This window comes from Geotrypetes seraphini, chromosome 11 (genome assembly GCF_902459505.1).
Source record: "Geotrypetes seraphini chromosome 11, aGeoSer1.1, whole genome shotgun sequence".
Classification (NCBI taxonomy): Eukaryota; Metazoa; Chordata; class Amphibia; order Gymnophiona; family Dermophiidae; genus Geotrypetes; species Geotrypetes seraphini.
Window position 1 is genome coordinate 67,771,311 of NC_047094.1, and position 11,038 is coordinate 67,782,348.

At 40.5% G+C, this 11,038-nt stretch overlaps 1 long non-coding RNA gene across 1 annotated transcript; it reads right to left on the reverse strand.

Annotated features, from left to right (window-relative positions):
• Positions 1–10,906, reverse strand: LOC117369353. The gene is made up of 2 exons (XR_004541125.1): positions 9,962–10,906; positions 1–2,681 (listed from the first exon to the last, which is right to left on the reverse strand). It is a non-coding gene; the product is annotated as an uncharacterized LOC117369353 (long non-coding RNA).
• Between the last annotated feature and the right edge of the window lie 132 nt (positions 10,907–11,038).

Here is an 11,038-nt window from a genome sequence, read left to right on the forward strand (position 1 = left end):
TGATGTCATAATGATTTTTTATTTAGAAGATGCAGATAAAGGCAAGACCCGGTAGGAATAATTTTATAAGGCTCCATACACACACCCTTTTTTTTTTTTACATAAAACAACATTTTACATACAGGAAAAGGCCTTATAACACTGTGGGATATACACATAAAAGTATGTGCAGAAGGCCTACCTGTGTACTTTTATCCAGAATAAGTGTAGGCATTCCTGAGGGCAGGATTTGCACAGGTGTAACATTGTGCTGGAGCTTTCCGAGGAGAGATGAAGGGGTAATGTTGCCATTATAAGTACTGTATAACTTATAGTATCTGTTGCACAGGTTAGGAAGCATGTTTTTTAAAAAAAATTCCTGTTGTGTATTGGTGTCTGTGGATACTGTGGCAGTACCACCATTGAAACGAGTTGAAATGTAATAGGGACATGGAGAAGGGAAATGAGATTACCAATGTCAGCAGACACATACTATCTACAACCCCTCTGCTACCTCTTGTTTTCATAGGGAAGGTTCTGTAAAAGAGACTGTTTGCAGATCAAGAGATGAACCAGGTGTTTTCTAATTAAATTGTATTTGAAATTTGCTTAAGAAAAAAAAATGTGATTTCTTCTTTGGGGCATATGTTTTCTGTGCTTCTAACATTGGTTGGATATTCTCTACCCTCAGTGGTGCTGCCCTTCCAAAGTACAACTCTCCGTTCCTCAGTTCTTCCTATAACCCTCAGGGATTACCGTATATATTGTGGCTTTCACAAAAAGGTGCTTTACATTTCAGACAAATGTTATTTGTACCCAGGAAATACTGTCTGGCTGCTGGGTGTGGGTTGAGGGAGACAAGGCATTAAAATGCTTCTGTACACCACAACTAATTCACACAGAATCCTTTTCTGCACGCCTCTGGCCTACACCCAACACTTCCTGTAGTGAGTTGGACATGTGAGGGGCAATTCTATAACTGAGCACCTGCATTTAAACACCATTCAAGTACAGAATAGTAGCAGTTTTGTATATAAGTGACAGTGGGGTGACTATGTGAGTGGCGCAGTGCATAAATAGAATGGGTATTTATATGGGTGAACATAAGAATTGCTGCTGCTGGGTCAGACCAGTGGTCCATCGTGCCCAGCAGTCTGCTCACACAGCAGCCCTTAGGTCAAAGACCAATGCCTTATCTGAGTCTAGCCTTACCTGCATATGTTCTGGTCCAGCAGGAACTTATCTAACCTTTTCTTGAATCCCTGAAGGGTGCTTTCCCCCATAACGGCCTCTGGTTGCTACTTAATGTAATTTAGAAAATAGTGTAAATTATGTGCACTTCTGCTTCATTTACATTATTGCAATTGTACTAGATCTATGGCTGGCCTAACTGCAGGTTACGCCAGTATTCTAAAATGGAATCTGGGTGCACAGATGCTGGTTTCTGAATAAGCTTTCACTGCACAGTATCAAGGCACCCAAATGGAAGCACTTACTTATAGAATTAGGTCATTCCATGTCAAGTGGTCCCCAGTCGACTGTCTCGGAATTCAATGAAATTTTATGTATGAGTAGCCTAAGATCTTAAACTAAGCCGTGCAAAATATTAGACTTGGATATGTATTTGTTCCTGAACTAGAGCATCTAATGTGAGGGGTGCTCTGGTTCCGGTCGCATGCAGACCGACAAAAGTGGCTATTTTCGATAGCTACAATACATAAATCCAAACTGGTAGAAAGCCAAAATTTGGCTTATCTATACAGCTTTTGACACTGAATTCAGATATACTGATGGAATTACCCAAATTAGATTATTCTTTTCATTATTGCGCAAAATGGGCCAAAAAATTAATCGCACAAAATGAGGCTCATACTTTGGTTATCAATAACTTTGAAAGTATTTTATCAAATGCCTCAGAACTTTACAAATATATTACGAGGGGCCGCTGAAAGTTCTGAACCCAACCGAGAATGATGTGGAGCCTTGAAACTTACAAGTTATTCAACACTTTTCGTGACACTTTTTATTTCAGTGATATGAAACGAAAAGTGTCGAGAAAAGTGTGAAATAACTTGTAAGTTTCATGGCTCCACGTCATTCTCTTTTTGGTTAGACTGAGAACTTTTCAGCGGCCCCTTGAAACAATGCTGGTTTCTGTGCATATATAAATTATGTCCAGAAGAGTCTGCAAAAATATGGCATGGTAAAAATGACCTCATAAACTTGTGCTTTAATTTTGCCTTGTTCTCCATATGAGCCATATTAGATTTTTTTTTCTTTTTTATACCACAAGAGAGAGCATCTTTTCTTCTACAAAGGACAATGATCATCATCTTGCTCCCAGACCTTCTATAGCCTTTAAAATTGTTTGAAACACAAGAATGTTCCGTGATGCATTGTACATTATAAATATATTTTGGATTACTATTATAGGTTCTCATCATCCTTGCATTGGTCCGTAGTGGCTTTGCACTGCCATTTCAGTGAACTGGTAACCCCATCACCTAAGGGTCATTCGCAATATCCAGCAAGGCCAGCCACAAGTCAGGGATCAGTATTCACCAAATGAAGGTGAATTGAATCATCATCTCCCCCAAATGATCTTTAATGTGGGTTCTTGAACTCAGCGGGTTCTTGCCAGTGATTCCCAAGCCAGTAAATGTGGGTTTCTTACTCAAGCTTCCCAAGCCTCAAATGGGTTCCTTAAAAAAATAAAATCACAAAAAAAACCTTCACTTTTTTTAACATTTTCTATTTGTCTTTTTAGTGTTAACGATTTTTTATTAAATATTTATGAAAGACAGTGCTATAAATATTACACTGGGCCCTAGATCATTGTTTCACATTCCCATTCAGACAAACTAGTAGAATCCGTCACCTCAGTTTTACATGCAGAAACCCTCACATGATACACAATAAGAAGCCACAAAAAACATGCAAACTAAACTGGCTTAGAGATCTCCTCAAGAAAGCCAGACTATAAGCAGTGCAAATTCTGGTAAAAGAAAAACAGAAATGTATTTTCTCCTGTACTCTGCAAAATACAAAAATGGAAAAAAAATGTACATTTCACAAAAAGCATTAAATATTTTTTTATTTTCTGTCTTTGATGTCTGAGCATCTTATATTTGTAATTGAGCTGGTCCCAGTTTCTTTTCCATTTTCCATGTGTCAGTCTTCTAAATTATTTTCCAGATTGGTTTTTCCATTTCTTCTTTCTCCTTCTCTACATCTCTCTGAAACTAACCTTTCATTTTATGTCCCCCCCCCCCCCCACCCCTGTTTTCTGTCTTGGACATTTATCTCCCTTTTTCTCAAATTAGGTGGCTGACAAGGCTAGCACAGGTGGTGCTGAGAATATTTCTTTTAGTACTTCATCTTCCTGGAGTAGTGGTTGTAGATCTCTTATAATTTTTCTTAAGTTTTTCCAGCTCTGGATTGTATGTCGCTACCAAGGGGGTCCAGACAGACCAGATCCCCTTGGTAGTGACATACAACCCAGGGACCTGGGTTGGCCACTGTTGAAAACAGTGGATACTGGGCTTGATGGACCTTTGGTCTGTCCCAGTATGGCAATTCTTATATTCTTAAAATAAGGTATTTTGATACCTACCAGACAGGACTTAACAGAGATCTGGGCTTTCTTTCCCACTATAAAGACATTTAAAACTACTCTGCCACTGTTATGTATCCTGCCCACCCACCCCTCCCTCTTCCTATCCCCAAAATGCTTTGATGTTTTCCTTATATGTCATCATTGGGTGTGCAACTGTCTCAATTGGGGATAAAACTCTTTAGCTATGCAGATGACTTTACGATCATTATTTCTTTTGCTAATTCTCTTTCAGAAGTCATCCCTATGACAACAGAAGTATTAGGTTTAATGGAATAATGGATGACTGAATTCAAACTAAAGCTTAACTCAGGAAAAACAAAGTTTTTTTGTAGCCTCGCCAGGCCCATACTGTACTAAGACATAAATAAATTCAGTTATCCTATCCAATCTGCCATATAGATTTTGGGTATAATACTAGATCAGGGTTTGATTATGAAGAACCAGGTGGATTCTTTTTTTAGAAAAGGCTTCTTTACCCTCTGGAAGCTTCGATCCATTAGGACATATTTTGATGTCTCATCATTTATAGAATTCTGGCGCAGTCCCATATACTTAGCTTGATTACTGTACTATTGCCTATTTGGCAATATCCTAGAGGAATATGCAGCGATTGCACATGGTTCAAAATGCAGCGGTCAGGCTTATTTGGGGGTTGAAGAAATATGATCACATAACACCCTCCTATTGAATACTGCATTGGTTGCCAATGGAGGCATGGGTGAAGATTAAGTTTGGTTGCTTTGCACTGAAGCCTGGGGAATGCCACAAGTAATGGGAAAGTCATTTGATTGATGGTTATAGAAAATGTCAAAAAAGGAACGATCACTTAAAAAGGAGCTAAATCATGAAAGAACACAGCCATTCACACCAAACTTCTGAAGCTGGGTTAAAAGAATAGAATGATCAACCATGTCAAAGGCACTGGTAAGATCTAAAGATACTAAAATAATAATCTTACCCTTATCTAGAGTAACCTAGAGCTGATTTAGTAGAGTGACTAAATATGGTTTTGTAGCTATGACCTAGTCTTAATCTAGACTGTCTAGAGAGACTTAAAACATCAATATGAGGTCTGTTCAAAAAGTTCCAGGACAGTTTGAATTGTGCACCAATGGGAAGTTCTTTTGAGACACCCTAGGTGGCGCTGAGTAGCTTGAAACCTCATGAGTTGCCTCCTTTTTTCCGTTTGTTGATTTCTGTTTTCATCTCTGAGCTACAGCAGTTTTTGTGAAAGTGATTTTTCATGATCAGCTATTTTTCATCATGTGTGACCTTAATGAGCAGCGCTACAGAGTGAAGTTCTGTTTTAAATTGGGTAAGAGTGCTACAGAAACTTATGAAATGTTGAAAGTGGCTTATGTGGAACACGTCATGAGTTGTAGAAGGTGTTTTGAATGTGTCAAAATTCCTAAATTTTGTGCAAAAAGCACAATGACAGTTCTCCAGCTACCTTACTCTCCTGACTTGACCCCTGCTGACATATTCTTATTTCCAAAACTTAAATCCACGTTGAAAGAAAAATGATTCAACACCATTAAAGACATAAAGCAAAATTCGACATAGCAACTTTTGGTGGTTCCTGAAGATGCATTTAAGGACGGTTTCCAGAAGTGGAAATGACGTTGGAAAAACTATGTTCATAGGGAAGCGGAAGTACTTTGAAGGGGACCGAATGGAATATGCTGTAAGATTGTTTAAGAAATGTTTATAAAATTAGTCCTGGAACATTTTGAACAGACCTCGTACATCTATTGGGAAAACTGGACCGCATCAAATAACTACAGCTCGCTAAAAAGAATATTCATGTCAGCCCAGGCATGTAATGGAGTGCCCAAGGGTTTATTGTCATCAGTAGAGATGATTGAAAAATGTATTAGTCCAATAAAATGGTATTATCTTATTTTCCATTTTATGTTTTATTTGTTAATTTGTAAAGTAATGATTGCTATTTCTCAGGTTTTTTTAAACTTCCATCTGCCATCTTTATATTTGCACAATATTAGGGCCATGCATCACTGTTTCTATGGCGTTGCATTGGATGCAAAGTCTGGCTTCTTTGTGGTTCAGTGTAATTTTTGTCTACATATTTCTATTTTTAGTTTGTGATTACATATTCCATATTGGGTGAGGGTGTTTCTATGTATACAAAAGTCATGGTTTTCTGTTAGCATTGACTAGACAAGATTGATCTGTACTAGCTTGGCTTGTTTAATTTTACAGTGGGTGTATTGATGCTCTACCGCTCACTGCAGTATGTAAGATGCTGCCTTTTCCTAGGTACATTGTTATTGTGTAACGTAGGGCTCCTTTTATCAAGCCGCGCTAGCGGTTTAACGCGCGTAATAACGTGCTCTAAACCGCCGGCCGCGCTAGCCGCTACCGCCTCCCTTGAGCAGGCGGTAATACTATCTATTTCTGGCCTTGAGCAGGCGGTAGTTTTTAAACATCGCGCGCGTTAACCCCGCTAGCGCAGCTTAATAAAAGGAGCCCATAGTAACATAGTAAATGACGGCAGATAAAGAGCCGAATGGTCCATCCAGTCTGTCCAACCATATATGCTCCATAAATTAATTATTTAGCTTAAATCAGGGGTCTCAAAGTCCCTTCCTGAGGGCCGCAACCCAATCGGGTTTTCAGGATTTCCCCAATGAACATGCATGAGATCTATGTGCATGCACTGCTTTTAATGCATATTCATTGGGGAAATCCTGAGAACCTGACTGGATTGCGGCCCTCAAGGAGGGACTTTGAGATCCCTGGTAGAGAATGACACGGTGGCGGTTTACCCACGGCCACCGCATTTTAGCCGCGGGTCACCGCCGAAAACGGGGAAGAAAACTAGCAGTCGCTGCGGCGACGGGGACAAGGCCATTCACCGCCCGCGGGGCGGTGAATGGGTCTTGTCCCCGCAGTGAGGCATGAAGGATCGCGCGGTCCCCGCAGCTCACACCCGCCTGCCCAATCGATTCTAGTGTTTAGCCAGCTCTCTCCCTTCTCCTCACCTTAGTTTGTAGATTTTCTTTTTCGGCGACCCGCACGCTATCAGAGAGCCGCGCACCCGCTGCTGCTCAGTTTCGATCTTCTGCTCTGACGCAACCGGAAACAGGAAGTTGCAGCAGAGCAGAAGATTGAACACTGAGCAGCCGCGCGTGTGCGGCTCTTTGGGAAAGCGTGCAGGTCGCTGAAAAAGAAAGCCTGCAAATTAAGGTGAGGAGAAGGGAGAGAGCTGGCTAAACACTAGGATCGATTGGGCAGGCGGGTGGGGGCTGCGAGGACCGTGCGATCGCTAGTGTTCCCGGCTCAGACTGTAAGGAGGGAGTGAAAGGGAAAAGGATTCTGGGCCAAGGTGATGAAAACGGAAAGAAAAACCCACAGCAGGAAAGAAAGGGAAGGACAGGCAGGTGAGCCAGATGCTAGAAGCAGGGGGGGGGGAAGAAAGAGGGAAAAAAGCTAGATGGGGTTGAAAAGAAGAGACACACTGGTATGGAAGAGGAAGATAGGGGAAATCTGGACACAGGAAGGTAACAGAAAGAGGGGAAATTATGTGCATTGGGGCATAGGGACAGAGACAAAAAGGGGACATGCCATGTGGATGGAATATGGACACAGGGGGGGGCAATGGCAGATACATAGGGGAGATATTAGAAAAGTATATAAAATCGTACCCGTTTGAGGCTTTTATGTATGCAGCAGTGACGGTGACGGGGCGGTGAATGGGATGGCAGTGGCGGTGACGGGGCGGTGAAGAGGATGGTGAGACGGGGACGGGGCGGTGACGGGGATGGTGAGACGGGGACGGGGCGGTGACGGGGATGGTGAGACGGGGACGGGGCGGTGACGGGGACCAATTTTTTCACCGTGTCATTCTCTAATCCCTGGCTTAAATGGTCCTTTTTCTTAGATATTTCTGGGCCAGAGGTGGAGTTTTGGACTTGTCAAGGTTGATTTACCTCACTATCATCTTCTTTTACCTTCTGAGCCAGAAACCCAGAGCCCTGCCCGGTAGCATGCTTAGGTTCCACATGTTGATTATCATTACTAAAGGAGGGGGATGTTAAAAAATGATGAAACCAAGGTAAATCAGAGCTCAAGAAGAGTGAAACATTGTGGGATTCTTCACTATAAAAGACATCTGACTGGATCCCAGAAAAAATAGATAGTATTATCTCTGCAAATGGCAGGTACGAGGGGGGGTGTTAAAAAGTTCTCGGCCCAACCAAGAAGAGAATGACATGGATATGGTTTAATCATTGATCTGAAACAATGTCAACACGTAGAATTTTGTTTCTGCAAATTGGCACTTAACAAAATGAGATAACACTCTCTTCAGCTAGAGTGGTAAAATAACGCTCAGAATATAGGAAGTTGGTTGGTTGGGCTGAGGACTTGTCAGCACCCTCTCATATTATCAAACAAAATCTGCATTCAGAATACTACCAACCCTGGGCTCCTTTTACTAAGGTGTGCTAGCGTTTTTAGCGCATGCACAAAATTACCACACGCTAAACTGCGCGTTACGCTTCTAGAATAACGCCAGCTCAATGCTAGGGTCTAGCGCGTGCTATTCCGCGCGTTAAGACCCTAACGCACCTTAGTAAAAGGAGCCCTTTGTTTTTGTTAAGTGTGACAGCTCACTTCCTCCTTCGTGTCTAACCAAGTTTAACCAAGAAAGACAAAACATATATAGGTATTATATTTTTTATTGCACTAACTTTTGGAAGTTAACACTTCCTCAGATCAGGATAAAGTGTTATGGCAGCCATGTTAGTCTCCTTTTAAAGGTAATACATAGAAATAAAACAGAATAAAGAAAATAAAATTAATTGAATAAATAAAATAACAAGTGATACCTTTATATTGGACTAACAATACATTTTTTGATTTGATTTGGAAGGTCATAGCTTCTTCTGATCTGATCTGCAGAAGGTATTGTCTTCAAAAGCTAATAAAAAAAAATATAAGTCCAATAAAAAGATACCATCTAGAGAATGACATGGGGACAAATTTTTCCCCATCCCCAAGGGAACTCATTTTCCCGTCCCATTCTGGCGAGTTCTTTTCCTGTCCCTGCCCCATTCCTGCAAGCTCTGTCCTCATCTGCTCAAACCTCAAACACTATAAAATCATAAGTGTTTGAGGCTTGTGCGGTCAAGGCAGAGCTTACAGGAATGGGGCAGGGACAGGGACAGAGACAAAACTCATGGGAACAGGACAGGAAAATTGAGTTCCTGCAGGGACGGGGGCAAATTTGTTCCTGCGTCATTCTTTAGTACCATCTTATTTTCTTTTCCTTGTTTTGTTTTAATTGTGTTTATTTCCCAGATCAGAATGGAAGGTATCACTTGATAACATTTGGATATATCTTGATCTTATTCCCCCCAAAAGGAGGTTTTGTAGCGATGATCTTAATATGGTGGATCTATTGCGCTCCAAGATAAAGGAAGCAAGATAGATTTTTCAAACTCTCCAGTTTAAAGAATCATTTAAGTCTTCTCTTACTAGAGGTAGAAAAGGCTCCACAAGAACTTTTAAACTACAGTGGTGCCTCGCATAACGAACGCCTCGCACAGCGAACGCTGCGCACAACGAACTTCATGTCTTGCTTCCTACAACGAAGTCGCCCGAGCTGCATCCTTCCGCGCAGGCACTGCGCTTAACTGCCCTCTCTCCGCCTGGCTCCCTGTGCAGTGGCGGACCGTCGGCTCGCAGGGGCCCGGCGCCTACTGCTGATGCGTTGGGGGGGCGGAGCTACTCTCACCGCTTCCCCGATGCTAGAAAAAAAAAAAAAATGAACAGTTAAGTCCCAGTTTTTGCCGCTGAGACTCTGCCCTCTCTCACTGTAAAATTAGACTCTACTTAGTCTGTCTTTAAATTTAAAAAATGTGTGTTGTTTTAAAAAACAATTATGTTTTTAGATGTATCTAAATAAAAATAATAACAAAAAATTTATCTTTTTTTATGTCATCTTAGCATATTTTATGCTACAGAACGAATTATTTTTTTTAACATGTATTGTTATGGGAAAACGCGTTTCACATAACGAACTTTTCGCATAACAAACTTGCTCCTGGAACCAATTAAGTTCGTTGTGTGAGGCACCACTGTATATATTAAATACTTGTTAAACTAAATCCATACTAGAAACAAACACAGCTTTAGAAAAGTTTATAGCCCTGATGTTTTGGAACTTTAGATATTGTTCTTTTTTTTTCTTCACTTTTTTCTCTATTATTAAATTGTCTCCAGATAATGCAATGTCCACAGAACATTTTAAAATCTTTTTACATTCAAGGAAATGATGAGCCTTACCCAGGTCCACATTTCAAACATTTTTCAGATTGCAGCAAGCCAATTCCAAACCCTCACCTGAGCTGCGTGAGAATCGTGCATCTTTCACTTTTCCAGTTTGACAAGGAAATGCCCATCTTATCTGTTGGCAGAGATTTACCTAAGGTTTAGAATTATGCAGTATCAAAGCCTGTACTCTTTAGTTCTTGTTATAACCAGAGAGATCACAAATTTTCCCTTTCCCGCTCAGAAACCATCATAAAAAAACATTATCAAAAGGTGCTGATCAAACGGATTTACTCTCTCCTTGCTTGACCGTTCAGTGAAAATGTATGAGGGTCATTTCATAAATAATGAAATGCTCCCTACAGTCCAGACATGAGACCACCAGACTGACCTATGCGTGGACATCGTTTTGCATCTCTGGAAGAGCTTTCTTCCGCCAGTACCTGAGCCATTTGGCAACTAAACTAAAACAGCGTCTTGGATAGAATAATTAAGCTTCCCAGATGTTGGGGCTCGGTCATTGCAAAGAAGGGAGACTATATTGAAGGATTGTAAAGAAATACTTGAAAAAAACAACCAACATGTAAATTTTAAAAAATAGTGTGCATTATTTATGAAATAACCCCCATACAAAGAATTATTTCCCTGTCTTCTGGAACTTCTCCAATTTTGGCATGACAAAACAGTACACTTTTACTGTCATTATAAATTAAGGGTTCCTTATATTAAGCCACATTAAGTGCTAATGTACTCAACATGGCAAAACTGTTTTGCATTATTTTTGCCATTTGTGTATGTTAACTCTGTGGTATTTTGGGGGAGGGATTTTTTTGAAATAAATTAAGTGTGTAATATGCTCTGTACCCTCACCTGCTGCAATTGAATCGCAAATAAACTTAAGAGCTTTTTTTTCAAAGATGCTTATGATATTTAGGAGTCCCAGCCTATTTTCGCTTATTTTCATAAGGCTACTTCTTTTATTTCCCTCCTATTGTTTTTTTACCTTAATCGTTCTTCTTTCTATCATTATTATTGTATTTCATTACCCTGCCTTTCCCTTTGTTTTCCTTTTCTGTTTATTTTGTTAGTCGTTAATTTAAAATGTTTTGTTCAGTGTTCACCTGTTTTTTATAACCCCTGTATTATCTG